Source organism: Bos indicus x Bos taurus, chromosome 26 (assembly GCF_003369695.1).
Source record: "Bos indicus x Bos taurus breed Angus x Brahman F1 hybrid chromosome 26, Bos_hybrid_MaternalHap_v2.0, whole genome shotgun sequence".
Taxonomy (NCBI): Eukaryota; Metazoa; Chordata; class Mammalia; order Artiodactyla; family Bovidae; genus Bos; species Bos indicus x Bos taurus.
The window spans coordinates 40,104,573-40,122,596 of record NC_040101.1 but is presented as its reverse complement, the minus strand read 5'-3'; the positions used below and the strand labels follow the sequence as shown (position 1 = coordinate 40,122,596).

General features: G+C 43.4%; 1 protein-coding gene and 1 long non-coding RNA gene across 5 annotated transcripts in view; one reads left to right on the top strand and one right to left on the bottom strand.

Annotated features, from left to right (window-relative positions):
- The window catches only part of SLC16A12 (solute carrier family 16 member 12), a 99,849-nt gene extending 92,846 nt beyond the window's left edge, over nt 1–7,003 (bottom strand). The window contains exon 1 of one of the 4 annotated variants that reach the window (XM_027528481.1): nt 6,674–7,003. The gene's annotated coding sequence lies outside the window, so the exon portion shown is untranslated. Of the gene's footprint in view, nt 1–6,480; nt 6,632–6,673 lie in introns of those variants that run through there. The other 3 variants (XM_027528479.1, XM_027528480.1, XM_027528482.1) reach the window with 3 other exon arrangements.
- A 3,821-nt stretch (nt 7,004–10,824) lies between these two features.
- Nucleotides 10,825–17,700, top strand: LOC113884197. Its single transcript, XR_003508820.1, has 2 exons — nt 10,825–10,864; nt 17,448–17,700. It is a non-coding gene; the product is annotated as an uncharacterized LOC113884197 (long non-coding RNA).
- The last annotated feature ends 324 nt before the right edge of the window (nt 17,701–18,024 follow it).

The following is an 18,024-nucleotide window of genomic DNA, read 5'->3' as shown; positions in this document are numbered from 1 at the left end:
AAGCTTCTCATATACTGAGTGGACCCTGTATAGAGAAATTACCAAACAAAAAAAAAAAAAGAGGAGGAAAAAATGATCACATTTAATTTTGTCTTCAGATATGATAAAACGAGCCTCTAACAACCATTTGTTTCAGTAACATTTATTTTGAAAAAGCATAAAATGATTAAGTATTATGTAGATTGGTGGTTCTCAACCCTGGCTGCACATGAGATTCACCTGAGCTTTAAAAATCCGTGATATCCTGGATCTATCCTAGTTCTACTGAGTCAGAATTTCTGAGGCTGGCCCTTGGCACCAGTGTTTTCTTTTCCTTCCTCAGGTGATTGTAATGTGTCACCAGGCTTCAGAGCCATCAATATAGTCTTGAATTGACTGATCAACTCAGTTGTCAAACATCAATCTGAACAAATCATTCTGTTGTGATAGCAGTGATGCCTGTGCGTTGGGGTCCCCCTGTTCATGATAAGTTAATAATGATGGGAAAGGGTGCTTGGGGCTTCCCTGGTGGCTCAGACAGTAAAGAATCTGCCTGCAATGCAGGAGACCTGGGTTTGATCCCTAGGTCAGAAAGATCTTTGGAGAAAGAAATAGCAACCCACTCCAGTATTCTTGCTTGGAAAGTCCCATGGACAGAGGAGTCTGGCAGGCTACAGTCCATGGGGTCGCAAAGAGTCAGATATGCCTGAGTGACTAACACACACATGCAAGGTTGTCTGGTCAACTCATATCTGACTAAAAAGGCTCTCTTTTCCTTTAAAGCAGATCTAACCTTGCCGAGTGTGGGTTTGGGGATTTAGGGGGTGGTTCTTTTGCTGGCTTCTTCATGAGCTGTGAATGTCATTGTTTTGATATAGGTTCAGCTTCCCTAGGGCTCAGACTGTAAATAATCTGCCTTCAATGCAAGAGATCGGAGTTCAGCCCTGAGCTGGGAAGGTCCTCTGGAGGAGGGAATGGCTACCCATCCCAGTAATTTTGCCTGGAGAATTCCAGGGACAGAGGAGCCTGGCAGGCTACAGTCCATGGAGTTGCAGAGAGTCAGACACAATTGAGTGACTAACACTCACTAACACTTAGAGAACTGAAATTGCTATTTCAATAAATACAACTGGTTTTGGTAGATAAATACGAGTCCACTTCTATGGAAGATATTTCATCAAATAAAAAAAGAATTATAAAATAAGCAATTATGGCCTTAATCTATAAGATGTTAAACCACAAGATGTGAAATGTGCTCAAAATATTTTGAAAAGTTATAAAGTCTACAAGTGTTTACTGATGGGTAGAGTTAAGATTTTATGTTGCTACTTTGTTTACATGTATATCCAGGAAGCCATAAGACAGTTTGGGGAAAAACAGGTTGTGATTTCTATGGTGATTTAGTAGATTGAAAATTAGGTTCCGGCCTCCTCTGCAAGCATAAGGGACTAATATGACATCCATAAGAGAACCTCATAAACATGGAATTTCCCTCTAGAGCCAAAGAGATGAATTATTTTCAAGATACACAGGGGTACCCTAAGAAGTTGGAACATTATAAGAGCTCATAATTGAAGCAATCAGAAGTCAGTAAAAGCAGGGAGTCAAAAAGTTGATACATCATGTTTCAAACATATTTCAATTTCAGTCACATAAATAAAGGGGAAATCAGTCACTAATTGTTGCATGTCCCCTGATGATTTCAGTTCTGTGTTGCCTTTCTTGGTTACACCATGGCCAGATTTCTTCCTTCCATGTCTTAAATGCATTTGTACCTTAAAAGGCACTTGTGAAAAAACCTGAGGGTAAAAATCCCTCTAGTTTTTTGTTTTTTTTTTTTACTAAAGTTTTCTAATCTTTTATAAAAGCAAACTATTCCATACCTGCAGAGCAGCAGTTTGCTAATTTTTTAAAAATTTAGCCTCCTAAAGTATATTAAAAAAAAGTATATAATTCAGATGTTGTAAAACCAACACCACTAATTCCAGAATCCAGCCATCACCCCAAAAATAAATCTTGTACCTATTACCATTCACTCTCAATTCCTGCTACCCTATACCCTGGCAACCACAAATGTACATTTCGTCTCTGTATATTTACCTACTGTGGATATCTCATACAAGTGGAATCACAATTTGTGGTCTTTTGTATCTGCCTTCTTTCACTCATCATAATGTGTTCATGGTTCATTGAGGTGGTAGCCATTTATATTGTTTTTTAATATGGCTTATTTTTACAAATCTCTGTGGCAATCAAGTTTTCACAGAAATAGCATTCCTTTTTGGCACTCCCATTATATCAGTTTATTTAATATTTAATTAAATCACAAAATTACAGTAGCAAGTATTATTAAAATAAACAAGACTGTGACCAAACACCACTGTAGGCGTGAACCTGAGCTGATAAAAGCAAAGTACACCAGTTTATTATGATGGCAGTTATTTGCCACAGTGGCCTCTGCGTTCTGAGCAACAACGGGTTCCTTTTTCAGAGGGAAAGGAGAGCAACAGTTAACACCATCAGGTGCATTAGTGTTGATGGGTACTCCATTACCTAGGATGAAGCGGTGTGTATGTAGAGGTGTAGAGGTGATCTGTGTCTATTAGATAACACAACATAACTTCAACTGTCCCAAAAGGAAGTCTTCCGCACGTCTAAGTCTTCAGAAGAAGCAAAGATGGGCTCCCATTGAGATAGGTATACCCTGCTCCCTCAATAAAAACTTTACCATCCTACTTATCTTTTAAGGATCAGCTCAAACATGTCCTCCTCCTAAGCCTTGACTCCTCATAGTGCCTACCTGCTCTCTCACCTTCCTTTTAATTTCTAAAACAGTTATCTATCTCTTATGGTCGTTATAACCGGTATTCTGTTGCTAGTTGTTTTATTCCCTAAGTTGTGTCTGATTCTTTTGTGACTCCATGGGCTGTAGCCCACCAGGCTCCTCTGTGCATGGGATTTCCCAGGCAAGAATACTGGAGTAGGTTGTCATGCATTCCTCCAGGGAATCTTCCTGACCCAGGGATCAAACCTGAGTCTCCTACACTGGCAGAGGATTCTTTACCACCAAGACATCAGGGAAGCCATATAGCTAGTTACACAATATCTTTTCTTACATATGAGACCATAGACTGCTTCAGAGGCAAGTAGTATGTTTTTATATCCCCTACAGCCACCGGCACAGGAAACGAGGGATGCAGGACATAATCTTTGAACAAATCTGTAATAAGAAGTTCAATAAATATTTGTAAAGTAAATAATGAATGAATACATTGATTAAATAATTAATTAAAGGTGTGTAACTTCTTACCTGGCTACAGAGCAACACATCTCTTTCTTCAATGTACATGGGGTGGTGGGGGGTAGGTAAGAATCTGACGGGGGCATAGTGGTAGGCAAAGGAGAAAATCAACTGCCCCTGGGTACCTAGCAGCTGTCAGGCGTCATGACTCTCCTCCAAGTGTTTAACAGAGATCACTTTCAAACAGGACATTGTTAGATAATGACACTTTCTGATGCCCTTTGATGAAGAACAAATTAAAAACAGAGACAAAAATCTTTGTACTCAAAACTGCCCAATGTCTTCAAGTGTGGATTTAGTTTCTCTAAATTAAATTATCATACAACTTGAATGGGTTTTTAGAAATCGTACAAAAAGGGACTCAGAAGAACATCGTTTCCAAATTGGCGATATTTAAAAGCAAAGCCATTGGTTAGGTAAGGAATGCATAAACAACCCCCAAAGCTGTATTGAATACTTTTTTTTGGCTATATATGCCCGAAAAACTGCCAACTTCATTTTGATAAGCCTTTGTTAAAAACAACAAACATGCCTGAGCTTGCAAACCATGCCATTCTGAAGAAAAAGCAATTGAGAAGATGAGGAAATGCTTAAAACGGCAACGTCTGATTAAAAAGAAAAACCTCTGTGGTAACAGGTTTAGCAATAAGTCACAACACTGTGCTGCCTATTAACATGGAGGGGAGCAGGCGACAATGCAAACAGAGAAAATCAAAGCACAACACTTACCTTCATAAATAAATAAGAAGCTACATCTTAAAACTAATACAATTATAGTCCACAACACTGACATCAGGGCACCAACATCATTGAGAAAACGAATCCTCTCATGCTTCATTAAGTTTAATGTCACCACAGTGATGTCCTTGCACTAAAGGAAGTGTCATTTCAGGGACTCTGAATGAACACACATAAAGTAACCAAGTGTGGGAATTTCCAGTCATGTAGAGTTCACGTACATCAGTTCATAAAAGTCAAAGTAACTTTACCTGAATTTGTTTCTGTATTTATTTTCACACTGATTATAAAATCAGCAGAATTATGGGATTGGAAGGTAGATAATTTGGAATATTTGTGTTCATTTCCCTATGGTAAAGAATCTGCCTGCCAATGCAGGAGAAGTGAGTTCGATACCTGGGTTGGGAAGATTCCCTGGAAAAGGAAACGGCAACCCACTCCAGTATTCTTGCCTGGAGATATCTGCCTGTTTTAGTCAAAACTGAAATTCTCTTCCATCTGCCAAACAATCCTGGAAAAATTCTAATAAATAAATTGTAACCTAAGGTTCATAAGACCAAAGTTCTTTGTTTTATTCACTGATATACCTTGAGTGACCATAACATCACTGGGCACATAGTAGGCACTCAATAAATACCTATTAAAGTAAACTGAAAAACATAAAAAATGTGTAATGTAACGCGGAAATGCTAAATGTGTGTGTTCAGTCCCTAAGTCGTGTTGACTTTTTCAGACTCCAAGGACTGTAGCCCACCAGGCTCCTCTAGCCATGAGATTTCCCAGGTAAGAATACTGGAGTGGGTTGCCATTTCCTCTGCCAGTATCCTCCCAATCCAGGAATCAACCCAAGTCTCCTTTACCACTAAGGATTCTTTACCACTAAAGATTCTTTACCACTAAGCCATCTGGGGAGCCCCAAATGCTAAATAAGTCTCTTTAAAAATTCCTTTCTCTGAGCACTGTTATAGGTCATCATGTTAATCACAACACACAAACTGTCCTCATATAAGCCACTTTTCCCAAGCCAGCTCCAAAGTCACAAATCACACTCTGAATTCTAACCAATGATCAGCACAGGAAGGTAAGAACCCAAAGAGACTCCAAAGACAGATGAGGATACATTTTATCCATCTGTAGTTTTGATTACTTTTCTTCTCCTGGTGGTTTACCTGTAATGTACCTGCATATTCATCTTCATATTATTATTTAAATACATGCATTTAAGATGTATTATTTAGAATTAAGGGTTTGTATTTTTTAAAATTATCCTAAAAGGCGGTTTGATAGACCTCTCAACTATTTCAGAATCCCACCAGTTTAAAAACAAAAAGATGAAAAAAAAAAAAAAGATGGACAAAAAATAATAACAGGAAAATGACATGATCAGATGACTCTAATCATTAATTTTGTTCTAAATGCCTGAAAGTAATATGGTTTGAAAACTGAACTGAGTTGGAAGGAGAGGGCCTGGATTCTGGTACTGCCTCAGTCACCAATGAACTTAACCAATCCTTGGCAACAGGAATCTGAGCTTCCCAGGCTGTCTGGTGAAGAGTCTGACCAGACGATCTCTAAAAACCTGAACAATTTCCAAGATCCTGTGATTATAAGTTACCAAATCCAGTCATTTAATTACTACTTCTGGGAGGGTCAGACACCATTTGCCTAGTTTGACATGAGGTTTATGGCGAGGCAGTTGATTTTAAAAGCTAGTGATCTCCAAACACCTGATGAGTGTTTCTAAATATGGAGGGTCTGAAGACTCTGCTTCTGGGTTAAGCTGACTGCAGCCACCAGAGTGCCCAACTCTCAGCAAAGAAAAGGTAAGTTAAACTAATTAGAGTCCCTCCAGAATGGAAGGATTGAACCAGTGCCCTAGTAGGTCCCAACTGACTTATTACAAAAAAAAAAAAAAATTTACCAAGAGATTCAGAATGAATGCTGAGTGGTGAAAGCCAAAGGCTAACCAAATAGCCTCAGGACTTACTGGAACCCTGCTCTCAAATTTTGCTTCAAGCACTTTTCCCTGAGTCTGCACTACTGGTATCACTGATTTTGAGGACAAGAAGCAACTAAGAAATTAAGCCAATGGAAATTAAGTAAACATTATCACCTGAGGGAAGGGAAGATCCGAAATAAATAAGATACGTTAGGTACAGAATCCAGAAGGAACCTTGCGCGATCTCTCCTGCACGAGAAGTCGGCATTTGGAAATCACAGGAGGTGAGGATCAAAGCCGCTCCCTGTCCAGCCACCTGCCCAGAACCTGCCCGAGCACCGGCCCAGCACCGCCGGGGCAGGTGGGCATGTGTCTTTCCCCAACACAACGGGCGCTCCGAGGGACCAAGCTATGGTGGCGGGCTCCCGGTGCGTCGCGGGGCAGCCAAGGGAGCGCCCTCTGCCACCTCCACCCAGCCCAGCCCTAGAGCCTGCCGCCCGGCCGCGAAGGATGCCCGGATCACCTGAGCCACCGCGTCCTGAGAGCGGACAGAGGGTGTGCCAGTGGGCTCCCGGGCCGGTACGCTGGGGATCCTGGTGCCAGAGCGATCGGCGGGAGACTGCGCCCCGGCAGCCCGGTGGGCCAGCCTCCAGCCCTCCGCAGCCCGCCCAGTTAGTGCAGATCCCCCTCTCCTCCCGGCCGCTCCTCTGGCTCACCTCGCGTGGACCGCTGCAGCCCGGGCGGTGGCGTGTGGACATGCCCCCGGGGTGCACCCACCGTGCCGCGTCCCCGCGCGGTGGCCCCTTCCCGGGCCCCAGGCGCCGTGGTCCGCGCTCCCGAGGGGCTGGGAGCGGACGGGGTGGAGGCGCCGGCTGGGCTGGGGCGGGGGCCCCACGGGCAGCGCGGGAGGCGGAGAGCGTGGCAGGGAAAATCCCCGCGCCCAGCCTCCGAAATGCACCCGGGAGTTCAACGCCCCCAGCTCCGCCGTGGACTCTGGCCGGCGGGTGAATGGGATTTATCCAGGGATCCGCTCTACCGGCCGCGGCTTGGCAAGGGGTGAGGGGCCGCCTCGCGGTTATGTAATGGACCTGCCCGCTGTGACCCGAGCCACCTCGCTCCGGACTGCCCGACCCTCCCCGGGAACTGCGGTGCCTTGCTCCTGACCTAGTAGGCAGGCAGAGGGGGCTAGGTATTCTCAAAAAGAACTTTCCCCTGCAGGGTCAAAGAGCAAGCTCTGCTTCAGGAATCCAAGGACTCCCAGAGGTGAACGCGGCAGGGATCTCTGCCCGTGCAGCCCGTCCATTTCACAGCACAGAAAACTGAGGCTCCGACGTGTTTAAAGCGCTGTTTCTTCGAGTTGGAGGACCTAGATTCAACTCTCTCGAAAAGCCATGACCGTAGGCAAGTTACTTAAATCTCAGAGCTCAGTATCTCCACCTGTAAAACGAGGATAATAGTGTCCACTTCCTGTGCTTGATGAGAGGACAAAATGAATGAGGCGCAGGAGCCCGGTATGTAACACACCCCAGTAAAAAATTACTGCTGTTGCTCGTGCTAAGGTTCGCCCCCTCCGCCAACGTCACTGTAAAGTCGGCTGTCCCACGGGCCTAAAGAGCTGCCCCAGGGACCTTCCTGTAAAGTCCACTTTTTGTCAGGAGCGAAGTCTCTGAACTGAGGAGGTCCGTTTCCAACTTCTTGGGGTCTACATGCTTGCTACTCCATAGCATCAGCGTCATCTGGGACCTTGCTAGAAATGCAGAATTGCAGGCCCAACCCCAGAGCCACTTGTAACAAGAATCCCTAGGTGATTTAGTCGGTGGTACTTCAGAGTTTCACAACGAATCCGACTTTTTGGAAAATTTGAGAAGGGGACTAGAAAGTTGTGATGCAGTGGCCACACAATACCTTAGGGTATTTTTAAAAATAGACCGCCAAAGTCCTTCCTCTTTTACATCTGGCTGTTTTGTTTCTTCCCCTCTCCTCAGTTTCCTGTTCTTTATAAATCTGGATGAGCTCTTGTCACTTGTAAAATAAAGATCTAAGTTATCTGAAAGTAAAGGCTAGTGAAGATACCTTTAAGGCACACTATAGAGGGACGTCCTTGGTGATCCAGTGGTTAAGACTCCCCTTCCAATACTGGGAGAAGGAGTTCCATTCCACAGGCCCACAAAACTAGCAAACAAAAAATGCAGCAGAATTTGCAAATAGAACTTGTAAAAGAATTCATTAGCATTGCGTATGGACTTAAAATGTTGAGGTTGCAGGGAGCCCTGAGCTTTCAACTGTGAAGCTCTTTTGGTTAAAGGCTGGAGTACTTTTTGGTTCAGAAAAATACTTTTTTTAGTTAAACATTGCTTTGGGAGGCTGAGAAGCCCCATTTTCCACTTCAATAATGTAGGGTAACCAGTTGTTTTTAAAAGTTTTGAAGAAGAGGAAGAAACCTCACAGGCTTTCCTCCATTTACATCATTTGTCATAGAGGCCCTAGAAAAGCCAAGGACAGTTCTTTTATTTATGTCATGAAGTGTTGGTTGGTTGTGTTTGCTTGTTCAGGTTTAGCTCGGCTGATCCTATCTCTGACAGAATGATTTTCATCTTTTGAGAGGTGAGTCTTGGTGGATTATTGATGATGGTGCTGATAGAGAAGGTCACTCCCATCTGCCTCCCCCTTCAGGGTCCCCCCCACCCAGCTCCCATGCAAGGATGGTTCCAAGGGGTGGGTGGTGTGGAGGTGGAGTTGGAGAAGATGGAAAGAGGAAAGGAATCTCTTTTCCGTGAGGCCGGAGGAACTGGGAAGGAGGGGGACAAACCCCTCTCCTTGCCTTGGAATCTAATGAGGAAAGAAGGGGAAAATGCAGCATTTCTCTTAAGAGTGCTATCCAATAGAATTTTCTGTAATGGTGGAAATGTTCTGTGTCTGTGCAGTCCAAAATGGCTATGAAATGTGGCTTTGTTGTTTACTTGCTAAGTTTGAGACCCTATGGACTCCCCATGGACTCCACCAGGCTCCTCTGTCTGTGGGATGTCCCAGGCAAGAATATTGGAGTGAGTCGCCATTTTCTTCTCCAGGGGATCTTCCTGGACCAGGGATGGAACCTTTCATCTCCCACATTAGCAGGTGGCTTCTTTACCATTGAGCCATCAGGGAAGCCCTAAATGTAGTTATTTACATTTAAATTTTAATCAAAATTCAAGTTTTTTGTGTTTGTTTCTTGTTGCTAGTCCGTTGCAGCAATCACATTTCACGCTCTATACCAATATGTAGCTAGTACCATACTGGACAGTATATCAGACAGTTCCTTCATCACAGGAAGTTCTGTTGGACAGCAGTGCCTAGAGGCCAGGATTTTGGTGAGGAGGTGAACCCACATATTTCACCTTTTCCAAATTCTAGTCAGACTCTCATCTGTCCTCTGGCAAGTGAGGAACTGATCATTAAACCTCAGCCATTGAGTCCTTGTGAGAGTCAAGCTGGAATAACCCATAGAATGTGTTGGTTGTCATGCCCTGCACATAGTTAAGTGTGCAAAAAGTCTTAACCAGTATTAATATTTCACAGTTTTTAAGTTTTATTAGTCAAGTAACCTTTTGCTGATGTGCTGAGCTACTCTGGTCCCTCAGTGACCATCTATAGCTGTGCTCCAGCCCCCTCCGTTAGCTTCTTCCTCCCCTTTGTGAGCTGGGCACTGCCTTTGCTGTTTTGGCCTGGAGATACAGCCTACTTGGTCAAATCCCTACCATTTGTGCCCAATAAATAACAAATGTGTGAACTAAAGTCACATTGTACCATGGTTCAGGGGAATCGATTGTCAAATGAGATTCTCAGAAGCATGACACCTTAGGGTACATCCATTATAGAAGGAGTTGTTTGTTCCTGTTATTTGGTCAAACAAGGATGTGTGGACTCAGCAGAGAGAAACGAGAACATTGGCTCCAGATAAGTAATATCTGGGCTGTCCACGTCAAGCTGGAAGCTACCAGGAGGTTGGAGGTGGAGGCGGATGGAAACATGAAGATTTTACCTAAATAGAATTTGAAAGTTCATTTCCATGGCTAATAAGGAATCCAAGGATAAACTGTAAACAGCATAAAAAAGATGCAAGTATTTTATGCCGTCAGGTATGCGAATGAGGGCAGTGCACAGAATGGGAAATCGTGAAATTCTCCGCAGAACACCAGGAAACAGCTTTCTGAATATCCGGCTTCTCAAATTCTTTCTCTTTGACTTCTTTAATAAGATCACATGCTGTGGGCACCTTTCAGATTCCACTTTGTGTATTGTCTTCCCTGGTTCCTGTTCCATCACATCACTTCTTCTGAAAGTTTTAGAATTCAGCATCTATTTCTCTGCTTTTCTTTCTTCACCCAAATCCTTACTCCTGCCTTGTCATGACAGTGACTGAACACCTGCCTGTCAGAGGCTGTGCATTCCCAGTTCTGACCTCTCTCTGAGCCCCCAGGCCTCCAGTGGATATCGTCACTTAAATCTTCCCCACCCCATCACTTCAAATGTTAATTTATCAAGAACTTGCTAGCTGGGTGACCTTGGGTAAGCTGAATAACAAAACTTCCGTTTCTTCATTTATGAAACAGCAAAATAGCACCTTCCTTCTAGGGCTATCTCGAAGGTTAAATCAGACATATATAAAAAATAAAAAGAAAAAAAAGAGACGTATGTGTGAGTACCTAGCACAGTAGCTAACGTATTGCTGTTTTTGTTGTTTTAGACCCACAATCATGTATGACTCTTTGTGACTCCAGGGACCTTAGCCCACCAGGCTTCTCTGTCCATGGGACTTCCCAGGCAAGAATACTGGAATGGGTTGCCATTTCCTTTCTCAAGGGGTCTTCCTGTGTTGGCAGGCAGTTTTTTACCACTGAGCCACCTAGGAAGCCAGCTAGTGCATAGTAAGTACTTAATCCATGTTAGCAGAATGATTCTCAGTAGCCAAGATAGGGAAACAAACTTTGTGTCTGTTGATGGATTAATGGATAAAGAAAATGTGATATATATATGTATATTATTCTCATAATAAAGAAGATCCTGCCACTTGCAACTGTATGGTTGAACCTGGAAGACAATTTGCTGTATGAGTAAGCCAGACACAGAAAGACAAATACTGTATAATCTCACTTACATGTGGAGGCTAAAAAATTTAAGTTCATATAAGCAGAGAATAGAACAGTGGTTGCCAAGGCCTGGGTGCCATGGGAAGTGGGGAGATATTGGCCAAATGGTATGAAGTTTTAGTTATAAGATGAGTGAATTCTGGGGATCTAATGTACAGCGTGGTGATTATAGTTAACAGTACTGTATTTTACAGTGAAATTTGCAAAGTGAGTAGATTGTAAATGTTTTTACCACACACAAAAAGGTAATTGTGTTATATGTTAGTGATTTAGTTAGCTTGATTGTGGTAATCATTTCACAATGCATACATATATCAAATCATGCTGTACACTTTAAATATGTTTAATTTTTACTTGTCAGTTATACCTCAATAAGTTGAGGGGGGGAATTAAAAATAAATGCTAGCTGAAAATACACCAAATACAAACACTCCTCCTCCCTTGACCGCATAGAGTGTAAACTGGTTGATGGCAGGAGACTTCCCTGTCTCATTAACTATTGCCCCAACGCTGACAGAGCAGGAACTTCAATAAATCTTTTGGAATGAGTAAATGTTAGTTACGCCTCACCTTTGCGGTCACCTCTGTGATTCTTCCTCTTCTAGATTCATTCAATTAGTACTTATAACATTTACCCTGAACTAAGTCACCAACCAAGGGCAGGACCATGACAGCCCCACATCTAACTCAGTGCTGCAACTTGCTCCCTGCCTCAGGGCTTGAGAGTGCGGCTTGAGAGTTCCCTGACCCAGCTCGGTTGTCTTCTGAGGACACCTGAGATAAGAAAATTTACATGGAGATTGGAAACGAGAGAGAGTAGCTGCTGGTTTTTTCACTCGACTAGATGTGAGGTATGACCCAAAACACTGGTGAGAAATTCCCTGCGGTCTGACCACAGACCTTGTGACCTACCCTTTCTTGACCCATAGGATCAGCACACAGGGCCTACTGATGTCAATAACATTGAGCTTCATTTTCCAGTTAATTTCTTCAAAATCTTTCAAATTATTGCTCAAACTTTTATGTCATTTTCCCCCTGAAATGTACATTTTGAGTTTAGCACTTTGTATCTCTAAGTCAAACTTATATAAAATTATGTAATTTTCATAATGTTAAGAGATGTCATATACCTCCTTTCCTTATCTGAACAGTTGTTGGGAGAGTTGTGAGGAATTTATTGATATTTATTGAGTTCCTTTAATGTCCCCAACTCTGGGTATAGATTTCCTTCCATCCTCACAGGACTTATTTTCCTATTGAGGGACAGAGCTCAGAGTGGTTAAATAAATTGCTCAATATTATGCAACTAGAAAACTGTGCTGCCATATGAAGCCAGGTCTGTTTACTCTGGGGTAGACTGATTGCAAAAACAGCTGGTATTCTCCATTCCTGTTTCCATATCCTTCGCAATGTGAGTTAGCACCAACCATCAAGAAGTGGGGCCTTGTTTCCCCAACCCCTTGAATCAGGGCTGGTCCAGTGACTATTTTAACCAGTGGGAAGGAAGAGTGGTGGGCCAATACTGAGTCTAGACCTTAGGGGCCATGCCCCCGCTGGCTCAGTCTCTCAGTACCCTTCATTGCCGCAAGAATGAGCCTGAGCTAACCTGTTGGAAGATGAGCAAACACATGGGAACAAGCTCAGTCAGTTCAGTCACCCCAGCCAAGTCCCCAGACACCAGGAGAGCCAAGCCAAGGTTAGCAAAGCTGGCTGCTAGCCCCACAGCAGGCTCTGGGTGGACCAGTGAGCCCATCTAGACCAGCTCAGATCAGTAGAACTGCCCAGCCAACCTACACAGGCTCACACATAAAGGTTTCCTATTGTAGCTACTGTGGGTTTGTGGTGGTTTGTCACGCAGCATTATTTAACCAAGAGATAAGTAAGATAAATTCACAACATCTGCAGATCTTGTTTTTACCTTGTAATAGTATAAGAGAAAAGTTTTTGCAAACATGTCTATCAGAAGTCTTTCTTCCCCAGGGTTTATCATGCTATTATGCTCTTTTCAATGACTCGAGGGGAAAAAAAACTCTGTTGTGAGCAATATATTAGAAAAAGGAAAGTATTTGTGTTTAATGGGCCAATTTAATGAGCGACCGAATTGCAAACTGAACTACAGTGTGTGTCTCTTCATTTCTATCATCAGACAAATCCAGCATAAACAAATGAACCAGTTTTTTGAGTGTCTAGGCTGTGCGTGGCACAATAGTATTTTAAGACAGGGTTCCTGTCATCAAGGAATTACAATCTAGTTGAAGTAGAAATGCAAATGAGAGAAGCTGAATAACAATAAAAGATTTCAAAAACACCATCACCACAACCTACCACTTCAGAAGGATAAGGTGCATGATCATTTTGGTAAAGGAAGTCAGTGTTTGCTCTAACTCAGTTGTTGCTGTTCAGTTGCTAGGTTGTGTCTGACTCTGCTAGAATTCAGAGGAGAACCTAAACGCTTGGGACAGAAACTAGATAAATGCTGACTTTACAGGTGGTTCTGGAACTCCTTGGAGCAAGTCAGCAAGCAGATAGGAAGGCCCTCGTGGTAGTGTGAAACTGCAGGTAATAATATTAGCAGTGAGAAAGTGCAAGGTGTGTTTGGCGGTGAGTAAATAAGTCTTTTTGATGAGAACAGGGAAAATCAATAGGACAAAGTGACTGATTAGATAGGGAGTGAAAGAGACAGAACAAGCACATGTGTCTCCAGCTGGGAGGACAGTGATCATTAACAGAGAGAGGGGTTAAGAGGTAGCAGTTGGTGAACAATTCAGTATACACGTGGAGCTTGGGGTGGGTGTGAAATACCCATCAGGCTGCTGGAAATGTAGGGCAGGGGCCAGGAGAAAAGGTCAAAGTTAGAGATAAGGCTTGAAAATCTTCAGTTCGAGAGAGCTGAGATGAAACCATAGCGGAAGGACAAGGCCTGGACCTTGGGGAATGCCCACAATGTCTAGTGGGGAGATAAGGGAGATGCGTAGCTGACAGCTAAGCAGGATGGAGCGAGTGCTACATGAGTCACAGGAGAGTGATAACCATTCAGGGCTACGAGAGGTGTACAGGAGCAGAACAGAAACTTTCTCTTTCAGGAGAAGAGTGAGTGAGAATAAGCAGGGCCTGCTCCCAGAGGGCTTCTGGAAGTCCTTTGAAGAGGCACATGGTTCCAGCTAGACAGCTCACCTGCTAACATCAGAAACACAGTGAAGACCGATTAGACTTTAATTGCCCAAAAAAAAAAAAAAAAATCAGCCAGCTTTGTTTGGGGCTGATTTACCCTTTTTGACTCACTCTGTTGATCTTCTTAATGGATTAATTAGCAAGTTCCTGCTTCACCTTTATTCATTTTGATAAATTCAGAAAGTGCAAAGTGAACAAACTATTTGATGAGGATAAAGCCAACCCAAATAGATAAGGCATCAAAGTAAACAAAGAATGGACACACCCCCTTTTAGTTTCTATGCTAAAATTTCTTTTACTGCTTACTGCTAAGTCACTTCAGTCGTGATCGACTTTGTGCGACCCCATAGACGACAGCCCAACCAGGCTTCCCCGTCCCTGGGATTCTCCAGGCAAGAACACTGGAGTGGGTTGCCACTTCCTCCTCCAATGCATAAAAGTGAAAAGTGAAAGTGAAGTCGCTCAGTCGTGTCCGACTCCTAGCGACCCCATGGACCGCAAGCCCACCAGGCTCCTCCGTCCATGGGATTTTCCAGGCAAGAGTAGTGGAGTGGGGTGCCAATTGCCTTCTCCAAAATTTGTGTTACATAAATTAACATGTACTAACTGGGTGCTGCTGTTTCTGGTTTTTCATCGAGACACATTTATACATCCCTATGAATTAGTCTCATGATTATAGATGATGCCATGATAGCATCATTAAGTGAAGAAAATACAATTCATTCCAACCACTGGAAGAAACACTCAAAGAGTTTCTAGCAATATAAATAATAGCCATTGGTTATATTTTATTTCAGTAGAATGTGAAGAATAGAAAAGCACAAAGTGAAAAAAAGGCCACATTGGCTTTTATACGTTTGTTGAAAGAAGCCAAAATCTGCCAGTAAACTGCTTTCCAGTTGCTTAGAGTGTTTCCAACCAATGTGAAGGCTAGTTGAAGGCAGTGTACTTGTAAGCAGACTCATCCTCGTTAACCTGGTGTATACCTGCTCCAAGTGCTATGCTCCAGAAAAACTGCATGAAGGAACGGGTACATTCATAATCTTTCCAAATGGTCCAGAGTCCTAAATTTGAGAATCATGACCCAGGTATTCTAGGGAGACCCAAGGATGGTTGGAAAGAGGGAAGGCACCCCAGTGGACCGGACCTTCTTTCCCTTTTCTGCCTCTTTGAGTAAAATAGTTCTCCTTTATGGTTTTATTGTATTGGGCTTCCAATTCATTCCATTCATCAAGCCAGAAATCTAAGTTTTCTTTCAGAAGTCTTACGTAATCTTACCTCCCACATCAATCCATCTGTTGCTGCTGCTGCTAAGTCGCTTCAGTCGTGTCCAACTCTGTGTGACCCCATAGACGGCAGCCCACCAGGCTCCCCCATCCCTGGGATTCTCCAGGCAAGAACACTGGAGTGGGTTGCCATTTCCTTCTCCAATGCATGAAAGTAAAAAGTGAAAGTGAAGTCGCTCAGTCGTGCCTGACTCTTAGCGACCCCATGGACTGCAGCCTACCAGGCTCCTCCATCCATGGGATTTTCCAGGCAAGAGTACTGGAGTGGGGTGCCATTGCCTTCTCTGAATCTATCTGTAAGTCCTGTCAATTATCTCATCAAAATATAGCTCAGAATCTGCCTCCCTTTTCTCCATTTGCACTGCTGACACCCTAATCCAGTCTGCCATCTTCTCTTGCTTACTCCTGCTATAGCATCCTAACCCATCTACTTGTTTCTGCCCTAAGCCTCTGCCAATCAGTCCATTCTCATGAGAACACTAAGAAACTTTTTCTCAAACTTAAATTAGGACTTCCCCGGTGGTCCAGTGGGTTTAGAATCCACCGGCCAACGTAGAGGCCAAGGGTTCCATCCCTGGTCTGGGAAGATCCCTCCTGCTGCAGGGCAGCTAAGCCAGTGTATCACAGCCACTGAGTCCATGTGCTGCAACTTCTGAAGCCCACGTGCCTAGAGCCCACGCTGGGCAACAAGAGAAGGCACCACAGTGAGCAGCTGGCCCACTGCAACTAGACAGCAACCCCCACTTGCCACAACCTGAGAAAGCCGGCACACAGCAGTGAAGATCCAGCACAGCTCAGATTAAAAATAAAAAATAAAACTTAAATTAGATCACATTGCCTCACAGCTTAAAACTTTCCTCTGGTTCCCAAAGTACCAATCTGGGCTCCTCTGACCATGGTCCATAAGTGTGCATGCCCCTGCCTGTCTCTGCATCCTCTTGTGCCATATTCCCCATGTCTATTATTATTATTATTTTTTTTTTTCACATCAAGCCAAGGAAGCAGAGGCTTCAGTATCCCCTCCCCAGAGGCCTTATCAGACCATTCTAACTTAAACTCAATCTCCCTCCCCCATTATTTTCCTTCTTAGCACTTTTTCCCCCTTCATAATTTTTTTTGCAACTTTTTGTCGCTGTTTGCTTTCGTTTTGTTTGACCCTGAACTAAAAGCTCAATGAGAATAGGAACTATGCCCGTTGTGTTCACCACTGTGCCTGTAAACCTAGCCTGGTGCTTGGCGTATATTAGGAACTCAGTTATTGGATGAATTAAATGGTTAAAAGGAGTCAAAGCTTTCAAGGTGTGGAGTCCCTGAGACAGACAAATTAGGCATTTTGGATGGGGTGACAGTGGTCATAAACTTCATTCCAGAGTTGCATTGATGACTGGTGATCTGAAATTCTCAAGCCCATGCTCTTCCAGCCTGGTAGAGCTAGACCACGTTGTCGTTGGGAAAGTTTTGTAAAGCTAAGAGGTTGTTTTGCCCTGTTGAAGAGAGATGTATTCTTGTTTATCTGTGTGTATGAATGTATCAAAGTAAGAAATAAGAGTTGCAGTACTTTGAGGGAGAATGCCAATTGATTATACAACATGCATTATTAATACTTGTTATGGTTATATTAAAACTCATACAAAGCCCATGTAATCTCATTTCCAGAGTTTAGGCTTCTGGCCAAGAACATTATGACAGTCTAGTTTGGCGTTAGCATCATCTGGAGAGGGTCTGAGGCAGGGTTATTGAATTAGATTTGGCTGCTTGCTAGCAGCACATTGCATTTCCCATCCCCGATGGAGGCGGACGTGGGAGACGAGGGCCCAGTGTCATGCTGGGAGGGTGGGAGTGGGTGAGATGATGAGAACTACCTCTCAGCTCCCTTCCAACTGCTTCTGATTCTTCCATTCCAGCTGAGCCAAGTCAGCCTAGCTAAACAGTTATGGAGGGCCTTCTGCATGCCAGGAACTGAGCTGGAATCATGACCATGGACAATGTAGACACCTGCTCTGCCTTCACAGAATCTGGAGATGGTCAACGGGAGGTGAGCACGACTTGGCAAAACCAGATGGTGACATCAGTCAGTACTCGGCTCTCCTCTTGGAATGTCAGTTTGGCACAAGAATTAGCCGTGTCGTGAACAATAAAAAAAAAAAAATAATAGCACTTTCTTGAGTGGTGTAAAATATTTTAATCCCCAGTTCCATGAAATGACCATTGGACGCATTTGAAATGGCCCCGGAATTTGAAGTCTCAGCTGCCTTCTCTTGAATGTTCCTCCATCCCCTCATTTGTTGGAGCACTTTCACCATAGCTACATGTTTATTGTATTTACTGGGTGATACTGAGCCATTTTTTTCTTAATTTAATAGTAAAATCCGTATGCACTTCTCTTATTAGATTTGTGAAATAATAGAATGTCTGACTTGCCCAGAATTTCATGATATGCAATCCTGCAGCTGTTTTCCAGTATCCTGTTGTGTTTACAGC